Source organism: Mesoplodon densirostris, chromosome 1 (genome assembly GCF_025265405.1).
Source record: "Mesoplodon densirostris isolate mMesDen1 chromosome 1, mMesDen1 primary haplotype, whole genome shotgun sequence".
NCBI classification, from domain to species: Eukaryota; Metazoa; Chordata; class Mammalia; order Artiodactyla; family Ziphiidae; genus Mesoplodon; species Mesoplodon densirostris.
Window position 1 is genome coordinate 184,421,671 of NC_082661.1, and position 16,430 is coordinate 184,438,100.

Genomic DNA, 16,430 nt, shown 5'->3' on the forward strand with positions numbered 1-16,430 from the left:
AGAGATTATCATACTAAGTGAAGTAAATCAGACAAAGACAAATATCATATGATATCACTTATATGTGGAATCTGAAAAAATGGTACAAATGAAACTATTTACAAAACAGAAATTGAGTCACAGATGTAGAAAATAAACTTATGGTTACCAAGGGGAAAAGATGGGGAGGGATAAATTGGAAGATTGGGATTGACATATACACACTACTACATATAAAATAGGTAACTAATAAGAACCTACTGTATAGCACAGGGAACTCTATTCGTTACTATTCTGTAATGACCTATGTGGGAACAGAATCTAAAAAAGAGTGGATATATGTATATGTATAACTGACTCACTTTGCTGTACAGCAGAAACTAACAAAACACTGTAAATCAACTATACTCCAATTTAAAAATTAATTAAAAATATGTGGAATCTAAAATATGACACAAACGAACCTATATATGGAACAGAAGCAGACTCATGGACATAGAGAACAGATTGGTGGTCACCAAGGGGGAGGGGGTTGGGGGAGGGATTGAGTGGGAGGTTGGGGTGAGCAGATGTAAGCTTTTATATAGAGAATGGATAAACAACAAGGTCCTACTCTCTACCACAGGGAACTATATTCAATGTCCTGGGATAAGTCATAATGGAAAAGAATATTTTAAAAAGAATGTATATATATATATATATATATATATATATATATATGTATGTATGTATGTATAACTGAATCACTTTGCTGTACAGCAGTAATTACCATAACATTGTAAATCAACTACACTTCAATTAAATAAATAAATAAATCCTCATTACAATTAAAATAAAAAAAAAAAGCATTGGCCTGAAAATTCCACTGGTCAACAGATTTTTGTAGAATTTTTCTGCCCACCACACCAGCTAAAGACTAATTAGAATGTTGAATATAACAAAAGGCTCCACTTTCACAGAAAAGGAAAGCGTATAGCAACCTAACACTTATTACAGTAGTTCTACCTTATCTGAGGTTTTGATTTCCATAGTTTCAGTTACTTGAGGTCAACAGTGGCCTGAAAATATTAAATGGAAAATTCCAGAAATAAACAATTCCTGAGAGGAGACTTGGGGGCCATTTTGTGAAAAGGTGAAGACTGAACAGTTGTGGCCATGTTGCCAACCTCGAGCAGCAGTCGGTTTCTCCATGTAGAACCCGGGAGTAGGAGATTCAGAACCGAATCTCTTCTCCCTCCCATTCCTGTGAGATTTTTTTTGATCTTCAGCTACATTTTTCAGCTTTGTGAGGCACCTTACCATCAAAGACAATGGCCAGCAATGTTACCAACAAGACGGATCCTCACTCCATGAACTCTCATGTATTCATTGGGAATCTCAATACTCTTGTGGTCAAGAAATCTGATGTGGAGGTAATCTTCTTGAAATATGGCAAAATTGTGGGTTGCTCTCTTCATAAAGGCTTTGCCTTCATTCAATATCTTTTTTTTTTGCTTTATAACAAATTTAATCAGTTTAATACACATATGTTCCCATATCCCCTCCCTTTTGCGTCTCCCTCCCACCCTCCCTATCCCACCCCTCCAGGCGGTCACAAAGCAACGACCGAGCTGATCTCGCTGTGCTGTGCGGCTGCTTCCCACTAGCTATCTACCATACGTTTGGTAGTGTATATATGTCCATGCTGCTCTTTCACTTTGTCACAGCTTACCCTTCCCCCTCCCCATATCCTCAAGTCCATTCTCTAGTGGGTCTGTGTCTTTATTCCTGTCTTACCCCTAGGTTCTTCATGACATTTTTTTTCTTAAATTCCATATATATGTGTCAGCATACAGTATTTGTCTTTCTCTTTCTGACTTACTTCACTCTGTATGACAGACTCTAGGTCCATCCACCTCATTACAAATAGCTCAATTTCATTTCTTTTTATGGCCGAGTAATATTCCATTGTATATATGTGCCACATCTTCTTTATCCATTCATCCGATGATGGACACTTAGGTTGTTTCCATCTCCGGGCTATTGTAAATAGGGCTGCTATGAACATTTTGGTACATGTCTCTTTTTGAATTATGGTTTTCTCAGGGTATATGCCCAGTAGTGGGATTGCTGGGTCATATGGTAGTTCTATTTGTAGTTTTTTAAGGAACCTCCATACCGTTCTCCATAGTGGCTGTACCAATTCACATTCCCACCAGCAGTGCAAGAGTGTTCCCTTTTTTCCACACCCTCTGCAGCATTTCTTGTTTCTAGATTTTTTGATGATGGCCATTCTGACTGGTGTGAGATGATATCTCATTGTAGTTTTGATTTGCATTTCTCTAATGAGTAAAGATGTTGAGCATCCTTTCATGTGTTTGTTGGCAGTCTGTATATCTTCTGTGGAGGTCTTCTGCCCATTTTTGGATTGGGTTGTTTGTTTCTTTGTTATTGAGCTGCCTGAGCTGCTTATAAATTTTGGAGATTAATCCTTTGTCAGTTGCTTCATTTGCAAATATTTTCTCCCATTATGAGGGTTGTCTTTTGGTCTTGTTTATGGTTTCCTTTGCTGTGCAAAAGCTTTTAAGTTTCATTAGGTCCCATGTGTTTATTGTTGTCTTTATTTCCATTTCTCTAGGAGGTGGGTCAAAAAGGATCTTGCTGTGATTTATGTCATAGAGTGTTCTGCCTATGTTTTCCTCTAAGAGTTTGATAGTGTCTGGCCTTACATTTAGGTCTTTAATCCATTTTGAGCTTATTTTTGTGTATGGTGTTAGGGAGTGATCTAATCTCATACTTTTACATGTCCCTATCCAGTTTTACCAGCACCACTTATTGAAGAGACTGTCCTTTCTCCACTGTACATTCCTGCAGCCTTTATCAAAGATAAGGTGACCATATGTCCGTGGGTTTATCTCTGGGCTTTCTATCCTGTTCCATTGATCTATCTTTCTGTTTTTGTGCCAGTACCATACTGTCTTGATTACTGTAGCTTTGTAGTATAGTCTGAAGTCAAGGAGCCTGATTCCTCCAGCTCCGTTTTTCGTTCTCAAGATTGCTTTGGCTATGCGGGGTCTTTTGTGTTTCCATACAAATTGTGAAATTTTTTGTTCTAGTTCTGTGAAAAATGCAATTGGTAGTTTGATAGGGATTGCGTTGAATCTGTAGATTGCTTTGGGTAGTAGAGTCATTTTCACAATGTTGATTCTTCCAATCCAAGAACATGGTACATCTCTCCATCTATTTGTATCATCTTTAATTTCTTTCCTCAGTGACTTATAATTTTTGCATACAGGTCTTTTGTCTCCTTAGGTAGGTTTATTCCTAGATATTTTATTCTTTTTGTTGCAATGGTAAATGGGAGTGTTTCCTTGATTTCACTTTCACATTTTTCATCATTAGTGTATAGGAATGTCAGAGATTTCTGTGCATTAATTTTGTATCCTGCAACTTTACCAAATTCATTGATTAGCTCTAGTAGTTTTCTGGTAGCATCTTTAGGATTCTCTATGTATAGTATCATGTCATCTGCAAACAGAGACAGCTTTACTTCTTCTTTTCCCATTTGGATTCCTTTTATTTCCTTTTCTTCTCTGATTGCTATGGCTAAGACTTCCAAAACTATGTTGAATAAGAGTGGTGAGAGTGGGCAACCTTGTCTTGTTCCTGATCTTAGTGGAAATGGTTTCAGTTTTTCACCATTGAGGACGATGCTGGCTGTGGGTTTGTCATATATGGCCTTTATTATGTTGAGGAAAGTTCCCTCTATGCCTACTTTCTGGAGGGTTTTTATTATAAATGGGTGTTGAATTTTGTCGAAAGCTTTCTCTGCATCTATTGAGATGATCATATGGTTTTTCTCTTTCAGTTTGTTAATATGGTGTATCACGTTGATTGATTTGCTTATATTTAAGAATCCTTGCTTTCCTGGAATAAACCCCACTTGATCATGGTGTATGATCCTTTTAATGTGCTGTTGGATTCTGTTTGCTAGTATTTTGTTGAGGATTTTTGCATCTATGTTCATCAGTGATATTGGCCTGTAGTTTTCTTTCTTTGTGACATCCTTGCCTGGTTTTGGTATCAAGGTGATGGTGGCCTCGTAGAATGAGTTTGGGAGTGTTCCTCTCTCTACTATATTTTGGAAGAGTTTGAGAAGTATAGGTGTTAGCTCTTCTCTGAATGCTTGATAGAATTCTCCTGTGAAGCCATCTGGTCCTGGGCTTTTGTTTGTTGGAGGATTTTTTTATCACAGTTTCAATTTCAGTGCTTGTGATTGGTCTGTTCATATTTTCTATTTCTTCCTGATTCAGTCTTGGCAGGTTATGCATTTCTAAGAATTTGTCCATTTCTTCCAGGTTATCCATTTTATTGGCATAGAGTTGCTTGTAGTAATCTCTCATGATCCTTTGTATTTCTGTAGGAGTGTCAGTTGTTACTTCTCCTTTTTCATTTCTAATTCTATTGATTTGAGTCTTCTCCCTTTTTTTCTTGATGAGTCTGGCTAATGGTTTGTCAATTTTGTTTATCTTCTCAAAGAACCAGCTTTTAGTTTTATTGATCTTTGCTATCGTTTCCTTCATTTCTTTTTCATTTATTTCTGATCTGATTTTTATGATTTCTTTCCTTCTGCTAACTTTGGGATGTTTTTGTTGTTCTTTCTCTAATTGCTTTAGGTGCAAGGTTAGGTTGTTTATTCGAGATGTTTCCTGTTTCTTAAGGTGGGATTGTATTGCTATAAACTTCCCTCTTAGAACTGCTTTTGCTGCATCCAATAGGTTTTGGGTCATCGTGTCTCCATTGTCATTTGTTTCTAGGTATTTTTTAATTTCCTCTTTGATTTCTTCAGTGATCACTTCGTTGTTAAGTAGTGTATTGTTTAGCCTCCATGTGTTTGTATTTTTTACAGCTCTTTTCCTGTAATTGATATCTAGTCTCATAGCATTGTGTTTGGAAAAGATACTTGATACAATTTCAATTTTCTTAAATTTACCAAGGCTTGATTTGTGACCCAAGATATGATCTATCCTGGAGAATGTTCCATGAGCACTTGAGAAAAATGTGTATTTTGTTGTTTATGGATGGAATGTCCTATAAATATCAATTAAGTCCATCTTGTTTAATGTATCATTTAAAGCTTGTGTTTCCTTATTTATTTTCATTTTGGATGATCTGTCCATTGGTGAAATTGGGGTGTTAAAGTTCCCTACTATGAGTGTGTTACTGTCGATTTCCCCTTTTATGGCTGTTAGTATTTGCCTTATGTATTGAGGTGCTCTTATGTTTGGTGCATAAATATTTACAATTGTTATATCCTCTTCTTGGATCGATCCCTTGATCATTATGTAGTGTCCTTCTTTGTCTCTTCTAGTAGTCTTTATTTTAAAGTCTATTTTGTCTGATATGAGAATTGCTACTCCAGCTTTCTTTTGGTTTCCATTTGCATGGAATATCTTTTTCCATCCCCTTACTTTCAGTCTGTATGTGTCTCTAGGTCTGAAGTGGGTCTCTTGTAGACAGCATATATATGGGTCTTGTTTTTGTATCCATTCAGCCAATCTGTGTCTTTTGGTGGGAGCATTTAGTCCATTTACATTTAAGGTAATTATCAATATGTATGTTCCTATTCCCATTTTCTTAATTGCTTTGGGTTCGTTATTGTAGGTCTTTTCCTTCTGTTGTGTTTCTTGCCTAGAGAAGTTCCTTTAGCATTTGTTGTAAAGCTGGTTTGGTGGTGCTGAACTCTCTCAGCTTTTGCTTGTCTGTAAACGTTTTAATTTCTCCATCAAATCTGAATGAGATCCTTGCTGGGTAGAGTAATCTTAGTTGCAGGTTTTTCTCCTTCATCACTTTAATTATGTCCTGCCACTCCCTTCTGGCTTGTAGAGTTTCTGCTGAGAGATCAGCTGTTATCCTGATGGGGATTCCCTTGTGTGTTATTTGTTGTTTTTCCCTTGCTGCTTTTAATATGATTTCTTTGTGTTTAGTTTTTGACAGTTTGATTAATATGTGTCTTGGTGTATTTCTCCTTGGATTTATTCTGTATGGGACTCTCTGTGCCTCCTGGACTTGATGAACTATTTCCTTTCCCATATTAGGGAAGTTTTCAACTATAATCTCTTCAAATATTTTCTCAGTCCATTTCTTTTTCTCTTCTTCTTCTGGAACCCCTATAATTTGAATGTTGGTGCGTTTAATGTTGTCCCAGAGGTCTCTGAGACTGTCCTCTGTTCTTTTCATTCTTTTTTCTTTATTTTGCTCTGCAGCAGTTATTTCCACTATTTTATCTTCCACCTCACTTATCCGTTCTTCTGCCTCAGTTATTCTGCTATTGATCCCATCTAGAGTATTTTTCATTTCATTTATTGTGTTTTTAATCGATGCTTGATTCATCTTTAGTTCTTCTAGGTCCTTGTTAACTGTTTCTTGCATTTTGTCTATTCTATTTCCAAGATTTTGGATCATCTTTACCATCATTATTCTGAATTCTTTTTCAGGTAGACTGCCTATTACCTCTTCATTTGTTAGGTCTGGTGGGTTTTTATCTTGCTCCTTCGCCTGCTGTGTGTTTTTCTGTCTTCTCATTTTGCTTATGTTACTGTGTTTGGGGTCTCCTTTTTGCAGGCTACAGGTTCTAGTTCCCGTTGTTTTTGGTGTCTGTCCCCAGTGGCTAAGGTTAGTTTAGTGGGTTGTGTAGGCTTCCTGGTGGAGGGGACTAGTACCTGTGTTCTGGTGAATGAGGCTGGATCTTTTCTTTCTGGTGGGCAGGTCCACGTCTGGTGGTTTGTTTTGGGGTGTCTGCGTACTTTTTATTATTTTAGGCCACCTTTCTGCTAATGGGTGGCGTTGTGTTCCTGTCTTGCTAGTTGTTTAGCATAGGGTGTCCAGCACTGTAGCTTGCTGGTCATTTAGTGAAGCTGGGTGCTGGTGTTGAGATGGAGATCTCTGGAAGATTTTCGCCGTTTGATATTATGTGGAGCTGGGAGGTCTCTTGTAGACCAGTGTCCTGAAGTTGGCTCTCCCACCTCAGAGGCACAGCACTGACTCCTGGCTCCTCAATTTGGGATGATTTGTTGTCTATTCATGTATTCCACAAATGCAGGGTACATCAAGTTAATTGTGGGCTTTAACCCACTGCTTCTGAGGCTGCTGGGAGAGGTTTCCCTTTCTCTTCTTTGTTCTCACAGCTCCTGGGTCTCAGCTTTGGATTTGGCCCCGTCTCTGCATGTAGGTAACTGGAGGGCATCTATTCTTGGCTCAGATAGGACAGGGTTAAAGGAGCAGCCGCTTCGGGGACTCTGGCTCACTCAGGCTGGGCGGGAGGGAGGGGCACGGAGTGCGGGGCGAGCCTGCAGCGGCAGAGGTCGGCGTGACATTGCACCAGCCCGAGGTGCGCCGTGCATTCTCCCAAGGAAGTCGCCCCTGGATCCCGGAACCCCGGCAGTGGCGGGCTGCACAGGCTCCCGGAAGGGCGGTGTAGACAGTGACCTGCGCTCCCACACAGGTTTCTTGGCGGCGGCAGCAGCATCCCCAGTGTCCCACGCTCGTCACTGGGCTCTGCACTTTCAGTCGCGACTCGTGCCCGTCTGTGGAGCCCCTTTAAGCAGCGCTCTTAATCCCCTCTCCTCGCACACCAGGAAACCAAGAGGGAAGAAAAAGTCTCTTGCCTCTTCGGCAGCTCCAGAGTTTTCCCAGACTCCCTGCTGGCTAGCTGTGGCACATTAGCCCCCTTCAGGCTGAGTTCTCGCGGCCAGCCCCAGTCCTCTCCCTGCGCTCTGACCAAAGCCTGAGCCTCAGCTTCCAGTGCCGCCCGCCCCGGCGGGTGAGCAGACAAGCCTCTCGGGCTGGTGAGTGCCGCTCGGCACCGATCCTCTGTGTGGGGATCTCTCCGCTTTGCCCTACCCAGGTATGTGGGGAGTTTCTTGCCTTTTGGGAGGTTTGGGGTCTTCTGCCAGCGTTCAGTAAGTGTTCTGTAGGAGTTGTTCCACGTGTAGCTGTATTTCTGGTGTATCCGTGGGGAGGAAGGTGATCTCCGCGTCTTACTCTTCCGCCATCCTTCATTCAATATCTTAATGAGAGAAATACCTGGGCTTCTGTGGCAGAAGAGGATGGCAGAATGACTGCTGCCAGGTTTTAGATACTAATCTAGCCACAGAGCCAAAAGTGAACCAAGAAAAAGCAGGTATGAAACGATCTGCAGCGGAGACATATGGGTCAGTACCAGAACACCCTTCTCCGTCCCCTCTACTCAGCTCCCCTTTTGACTTGGACTATGACTTTCAACAGGATTATTATGACAGAATGTACAGTTACCCAGCACGTGTTCCTCCTCCTCCTACTGCTCAGTCTGTAGTGCCCTCAAAATGCCAGCGTGTATCAGGAAACACCTCACAAAAGGGCAAAAGTGGCTTCAATTCTAAGAGTGGACAGCGGGGATCTTCTTCTAAGTCTGGAAAGTTGAAAGGAGATGACCTTCAGACCATTAAGAAGGAGTTGATCCAGATAAAACAAAAAGTGGATTCTCTACTGGAAAGCCTGGAAAAAATTGAAAAGGCACAGAGCAAACAAGGAATAGAGATGAAGAATGATAAGTCAGTAGAGGAGGAGAGCAGCAGCTCCCTGAAGAAAGATGAGACTAAGGTGAAGATGGAGTCTGAGGGGATGCAGATGACTTTGCTGAGGCGGGGGACCTACTGGATGATGATGATAATGAAGATCGGGGGGGATGACCAGCTGAAGTTGACCAAGGATGATGAAAAAGAGGCTGAGGATGAAGAGGATGACAGAGACAGTGCCAATGTTGAGGATGACTCTTAAGCACCTAGTGGGGTTCAGAAATCTTGTCCCATTATTTCTTTACCTAGGTGATTTTCTCAGATCAAAATTTTCACCAGATCCTCTCCTCTAGTATCTTCAGCACATGCTCACTGTTCTCCCCATCCTTGTCCTTCCCATGTTCATTAATTCACATTGCCCTGCGCCTAGTCCCGTTTTCACTTCCTTGGATGCTCCTAGTAGTTATGTTGAGTCTTACCCTGTAATTTTTGCTTTTAATTTTGATACCTCTTTATGACTTAACAATAAAAAGGATGTATGGTTTTTATCAACTGTCTCCAAAATAATCTCTTGTTATGCAGGGAGTACAGTTCTTTCCATTCAAACATGAGTTCAGTAGTTGCTTTCCTAACTACAAAGGCAATCTCATTAGTTGAGTAGCACCTGAGAGCAGCTTTGAATTAGAGGTATGCATGTTATACCCCGCATAAGAGTGTTGTGTGTGGCTGTTCAACACAAATGTAACAATGTATTTTTGTGAATGAGAGTTGGCATGTCAGATGCATCCTCTAGAAAAATAATTAGTGTAATAGTCTTTAAGATTTGTTTTCTAAAGTTGATACGGTGGGTTTTTTTGTGAACAGTCTGATGTTTGGGACCTTTTTTTCTCAAAATAAACAAGCTCTTATTAAACCAGGAATTTGGAGAAAAAATAAACACCCTGTTTTGTTTTGTTTTGTTTCTGCAGTACGTGGGCCTTTCACTGTTGTGGCCTCTCCCGTTGTGGAGCACAGGCTCCGGACGCACAGGCTCAGCAGCCATGGCTCACGGGCCCAGCCGCTCCATGGCATGTGGGATGTCCCTGGACCGGGGCACGAACCCGTGTCCCCTGCATCGGCAGGTGGACTCTCAACCACTGCGCCACCAGGGAAGCCCCTGCTTTTTTTATTTTTGTATTTTGTAATTGTTTACTTCAAATTCTTTGTTTCACAGCAGCCTCCACAAAACCCCTAGAATATACTAGATATATTTTTATTTGAGTCATAATTATTATGCATACCAACATACACTACTCAAATTATGTTTCATTGATGTGGGTTTTGAATTACGGAGACAAGTAACTTTGATGTGAAGTGGAGATTCTTTCGCAAAAATGGCTTTTAGATCCTAATGAAAAAGTTTGGGAACTGCATTGAGCCTTTTTTTCAATGCTTTGTGGTCCAAGTGACACCTTTTTTGAGATTTTTTTTTTTTTTTGCTGTGTGCTGAACTGTTTCATCCTTAAATAGAAAGAGGCTCAAACATGTCAAGATTTTAGGAAAAGTGAAACAACTGGAGAATAAAACCTGTATTTTCTTCCCCCCCAAAAAAGCAATTCCTAAGTTTAAGATGTTTTGCCATTCTGAATAGCATAATGAAAGCTCATGCCCTCCTACACCTTCCCACCCTGGATATGAATCATCTCTTTGTTCATTGGATCCCACCCGTTAGTTACTTAGTAGCCATCTAGGTTAGCAGATCAACTGTCATGGCATCGCAGCGCTTGTGTTCAGGTTACATTTATTTTACTTAATAATGGCTCCAAAGCACAAGAATAGTGATTCTGGCAATCTGGATATGCCAAAGAGAAGCAGTAAAATGCTTCCTTTAAGTAAAAGGGTAAAAGCTCCCTATTTTATAGGAAAGAAAAATAAAACCATATGCTGAGGTTGCTAAGATCTAAGGTAATTGTGAAGAAGGAAAAAGAAATGCATGCTAGTTATGCTGTCCTACCTCAAACTGCAAAAGTTATAGTCACAATGCATGATAAGTGTTTAATTAAGATGGAAAAGATATTTTGAGAGAGAGAAACCACATTCACACAACTTTTATTACAGTATATTATCATAATTGTTCTATCTTATTATTGTTGTTAGTCTTTCACTATGCCTAATTTATAAATTAAGTTTTATCATAAGTAGAGAAAAATGTAGTATAGATAGGGTCAGTACTAGCCACAGTTTCAGGCATCCACCAGGGAAATGTACCCCCACAGATAAGGGGGACTACTGTATATGTAATGATTGGTAAGGGGGAAAAATGTCAGTGAAGAAATCTTATTTGGTAGAGTGAAGTACAGGAATTAGACTTGATTATTTCTGGAATGTGAACTAACCCGGGAAAGGAGACCCTATTTCCTGATTTAGGGTTTTCCATGGTCAGTCGCTCACTGTGACCTCATGGACAATAAATGATTTTTGTTTTCTTCAGAAAAGAACAAGTAGGTGGTTGATTTAGAGGCTGTTGGATTGGTTCAATTTTCAAAACAAGTGATTTATTGTGGATCTTTCAGAATTGCTCTTTTAATAAGTTATGTTTTGTTTTTAAGAAAAAGCAATGATAACTGGGATTTGTGATCCTCTGGCCAAGTGGAGGAAACTTATCAAAGGATAAGCAACACCGGCTTTCTTTATCCTATTTTTGCCTAGAAGAAGAAAAATGTTTCAAATCCTGCTGAAATCTAACAAGGACACAGAGCTACACTGTTATTTGTTCCCATTGAAGGTCAGTCTGTAACAAGCTTGTGGCACCCAGGAAGCAATGCAGTTCTGTTTAGGGATTGTATCTGGTAATTACACTATCCTTAAATCTATGCCTGAGTTGTAAATCGAGAAGAAAACCTCCCAGCAGCCACCCCATGATCCTTTTTAAAAAGGCAACTTCAAAAAGTTCAAGAACCTTCAAGGTGCAGGCAATTCTTTGATAATAATGATGATTGTGATTAAAGTCATTAGATTTAATTATGTGGAAATAAAGATTCTTCCTTTGGAAAAAATGAAACTAAGTAAAATCATTCATCATGAGTACTTTGTCGTGAATGTATTTGTGAATATGTATAAAACAGGGTGGCTGTACCAAATGCTTTTGCCCTACAGGCTGCTTTTCACTATTTCTTTTTATATTTATTTATTTATTCATCTTTGGCTGAATTGGGTCTTCGTTGCTGCGCACAGGCTTTCTCTAGTTGCAGCGAGTGGAGGCTACTCTTCCTTGCGGTGCATGGGCTTCTCATTGCAGTAGCTTCTCTTGTTGCAGAGCACAGGCTCTAGGCGCACGGGCTCAGTAGTTGTGGCACACGGGCTTAGTTGCTCTGCGGTATGTGGGATTTTCCTGGACCAGGGCTCGAATCTGTGTTCCCTGCCTTGGCAGGCGGATTCTTAACCACTGTGCCAACAGGGAATCCCTGCTTTTTACTATCTTTATGAAAGAAAATGAAACCAAGTGATTTTTAGGGATAAGTAAATGCATTTAAAAATTTTTTACCTCAGGGTTTGGAAATTAAATAAGTAAATTTTATTTCAACCTCCTTAAATTCTTAGGAAGTGTTGAAACATACTAAGGGGAGCTATATTTAAATACTGCAGGAAATAACAAAAGCAAGTGTATCTTCTCAATGGACTTTGCTCATTGAGTGTTTTCTAGCAGGTACTAAAACTGCTAACATGGTACAGTGAACCAAGGATAATAAATACCTTCATGCATAACACCTCTCCCCTTTCCCTCACTCATGCAAATATTGTTAATCAGTCACAGTACTCATTTATGGTAAGTCTGGACATTACTTCGACACTCTTCTCAACAAAATATGTCAGACTGTCACTACCAAGTCACTGAAGCTAGAACTTGTGATAAAATAAATTTGCCTCTCTGTACCAGACCCTGCATGAACTTGAGTCATTTCCTCTACTGCAAGTGAATGTATATACCATAAGTTGTAGAGACTAAAGGAAGAACTGAGAGTATTCATTTTGATGGTAAAATAGACCTTCAGATTGAGCAGTGGAATGGCTATTTTTCTGTAGGTGGTGAGTCTGTCTCTGTTCTTCAATTCCATTCCTTCGAGTACAAGCCCCTTATTTCATTAGTCACTTCTGTATCCTTCCTCTGGCCTCTCTTTACTCCACATTCTTTCACCTTAATTGTTTACAGAAGGACTAGAATTCCAAGTTCTGCCATTCCTTAGAAATATGAGTGGTCCCAGAACAAAACTGAGCAAATTTGAAAAGTCATAAAAATTCCACAATTCTGTGGTCCATATTTTGTAATAATTTACTGGATGAAATTTAAAATGAAAAGTATATCACATTTACTTAGCATTAGAGCTTAGCTAGAGCCATTTTGTGTACTTGTTGAAGTTGATAATATTGTAATATGATTTAGGGACTCATACTTGTGTACAAAGGCAGGGGCAAGTTCCTATAACATTGTTTTCAAGATATTTTCCAATAGATATTTTATTTAACACTTTGAAGATGGAAAAACCTCTTCTAGTCAAACAGCAGGTATCTGAAAATCGAGTTTCATACATAGGGCATCTCTAGGCTATGGAAAGGAAAGTAGCACTTCACTGGTGCCATTTATGTATTATATTGACTATCTGGTAAATTCGGCAAAATGCCTTTATCTTAAAAATCTTAAGAAGTTTTGCTTCTTCAAGTCTGTATAAGAAGAGAGTCTCTCCACAAGAGGTTCAGAAATCCTGTGTGTGCTGCCCTGACTACATTGCATGATGCAACAAGAAGAGAGAAATAGAATTGTTGCCAAAAAAATTTAGTCTCTAAAGAATTTCTAGGATATAACCAATATGGCAGAAGTTGAGTTTGTTTCATTGTTTTTCCCATTATTAATTTATGTTGAAGTACAAGACTTTTTGTTAGAGAGATTCATTTTTCTTCATGTCAAACCTCCTGTTTGCCTGGTCTTTTAATGTACTGTTATCATTTGTATCCATAATAACTCAAAAGATTTTATGAATCTCCATAAATACATTACATAAGAAATTATTTAAGCCATTTTCTTTCTTATAATTGTGCTTAAATTATTTAAAAGTAAACCAACTATTTTGGCACTTAAAAACAAAAACAAAACTCCTTCAAGGGCAAAGGGCAACATGCAACAATTATTCTTGAGTAGAGATGAGAAAAAAACACTATTGATGCAAATACTACTTTGCCTTCAGACTGTAGGCCAGGAATGGTGAATGATAATAAGCTGTTAGTGCTCCCCAAAATAAGGAGAAATGCTGGAGTGGTCACTTAAAATTCCCTGAAACAGAAGCTGAGACAAGGTTAAGTCCTTCTGTTCTAACTACATGTAGATTTGAAAGATCCAGTAAGATAATAATGTTTGCCAGTAGGTAAATTGCTGATATGATTAGGTAGTTGGCATTTAATTTCATTTGTCCCCTTGGTTCCAGTAACCAAGAAATATTTAGTGAATTAGGGGAAAAGTGCTAAGATGAAAGGGATATTTTTCTTGTTCTCGAAGAGTTTGCAGACTTCTAGTGAACACTATTTATAACTGTATCCAGGTAAGTCTCAGAATGTTCATTTACAGATAGTTGTGGAATCATGGAAAGTGACAAAGAAACAGATAACATTTATTTGCCAGGAGTAGATGTTTATGCATTTCAGAAACTGTTCTATAATGGGAAATATATTTTAAATAAATTTAGTATGCAATGTTTTTGTTTTAACCACTGAATAAAGTTAAGAGACATATAATTTTACTACTACAAATACTGCTTTTCACTAAGGCAGAAAAATCAAAACCACTGAATTTCTTCCCTATATACGGTAGCCCCAATTATTTTTGCTTGTTTGTTTATAGTCTCTGTTAAGAATTTGGTGCAAATAAATGGAAAAACATCATGTGTTCATGGACTGGAAGACTTAACATATTTATGATGTCAATAATACCCAAAGCAATCTACAAATTTAATGCAATCCCTATCAAAATACCAACAATGGTTTTGGCAGAAATAGAAAACTTCATCCTAAAATTCAAATGGAATCTCAAGGTTATCCCAGATAACCAAAAGAATTTTAAAGAAGAGGAAAAAAATTAGAGATTTCACACTTTCTGATTCCAAAAGTTATTTTAAAACTACAATAATTAAAACAGTGTGATACCATCACAAAGACAGATATAGAAACCAATGGAATAGAATAGAGATCCCCAAACTAAACCCTATCATATATGGTCAAGTGATCTTCAACAAGGGTGACAAGACAATTCAATGCAAGTAAGAACAGTCTCTTCAACAAATAGTGCTGGTAAAATTAAATATACATATGAAAAGAAAAAGTTTAACTCGTACCTTATACCATATATGAAAATTAACTGTAAATGGAACAAAGACCTAGATGTAAGAGCTAAAACTATAAAACACTTAGAAGAAAACATAGGGGAAAAGCTTTATGACATTGGATTTGGCAATGATATCTTGGATATGACACCAAAAGTACTGGCAACAAAAATAAAAATAGATAAATTATATCAAAATTTAAAACTTCTGTCCATCAAAGGAAAGAAGCAACAGAGTGAAAAATAAAAGAATGAGAGAAAAATATTTGTGAATCATATACCTGCTAAGGGGTTAATATCCAGAATATATAAAGAATCCCTACAACTCAACAACAACAACCCAATTAAAAAACAAAGAACTTGGGGGCCTCCCTGGTGGCGCAAGTGGTTGAGAGTCCGCCTGCCGATGCAGGGGATACGGGTTCGTGCCCCGGTCTGGGAGGATCCCATATGCCGCGGAGCGGCTGGGCCCGTGAGCCATGGCCGCTGAGCCTGCGCGTCCGGAGCCTGCACGTCCAGAGCCTGTGCTCCGCAACGGGGGAGGCCACAACAGTGAGAGGCCCGCATACCGCAAAAAAAAAAAAAAAAAAAAAAAAAAAAGAACTTGAATAGATATTTCTCCAAAGAAGATACACAAATGGCTAACAAATCAAACATAAAGATGCTTAACATCACTATTAGGGAAATGCCAATCAAAACCACAATGTGATACCACCTCACACCCACCAGGGTGGCTACTATGAAGGAGTGAGGGAAGGAAAAAGAGAGAGACAGAGAGAGGAAGAAGGAGGGAGGGAGGGAGGAAGGAAGGAAGGAAGAGAGAGATGGTGATGATGTGGAAAAATTGAAATCCTTGGTGGAAGTGTAAAATGGTTCAGCTTCCATGAAAAATAGTATGGCAATTTTTCAAAAAGTTAAACATAGACCTACCATAAAATCCAACAATCCTACTTCTGGGCATATATCCAAAAGAACTGAAAGCAGGATATCAAAGAGATATTTATACATCCATCAACAGTAGCCAAAAGGTGAAAGCAACCTATGTGTCCATTGACAGATGAATAGATAAACAAAATGTGGTGTATACAATAGAATATTATTCAGTCTTAAAAAGGAAAGAAATTCTGACACATGCTACAACATGGATAAACCTTGAAGACATTATACTAAGTGAAATAAGCCAGTCGTCATAAGACAAATACCATAAGATTCCACTTATCTAAGCTATCTAGTCAAATTCATAGAGACAGAAAGTAGAAGGCATTGCGGGGAGTGGAGAATGGGGAATTGTTGTTTAATGAGTATAGTGTTTCAGTTTTGCAAGATGAAAAGAATTCTGGAAATAGGCTGCCCAACAATGTAAATGTATAAATGTACACTTAAAATGATTTTAAAAAATAGTAAATTTTGGGCCTCCCTGGTGGCGCAGTGGTTGAGAGTCCGCCTGCCGATGCAGGGGATAGGGGTTCGTGCCCCGGTCTGGGAGGATCCCATGTGCCACGGAGCGGCTGGGCCCGTGAGCCATGGCCACTGGGCCTGCGCATCCGGAGCCTGTGCTCCGCAGCGGGAGA

The 16,430-nt window shown here is 39.1% G+C and overlaps 1 pseudogene; it reads left to right on the top strand.

Moving 5' to 3' along the window:
- The first annotated feature begins 1,230 nt into the window (after window positions 1-1,230).
- LOC132485859 (heterogeneous nuclear ribonucleoprotein C-like) lies at window positions 1,231-8,775 on the top strand (annotated as a pseudogene).
- The last annotated feature ends 7,655 nt before the right edge of the window (window positions 8,776-16,430 follow it).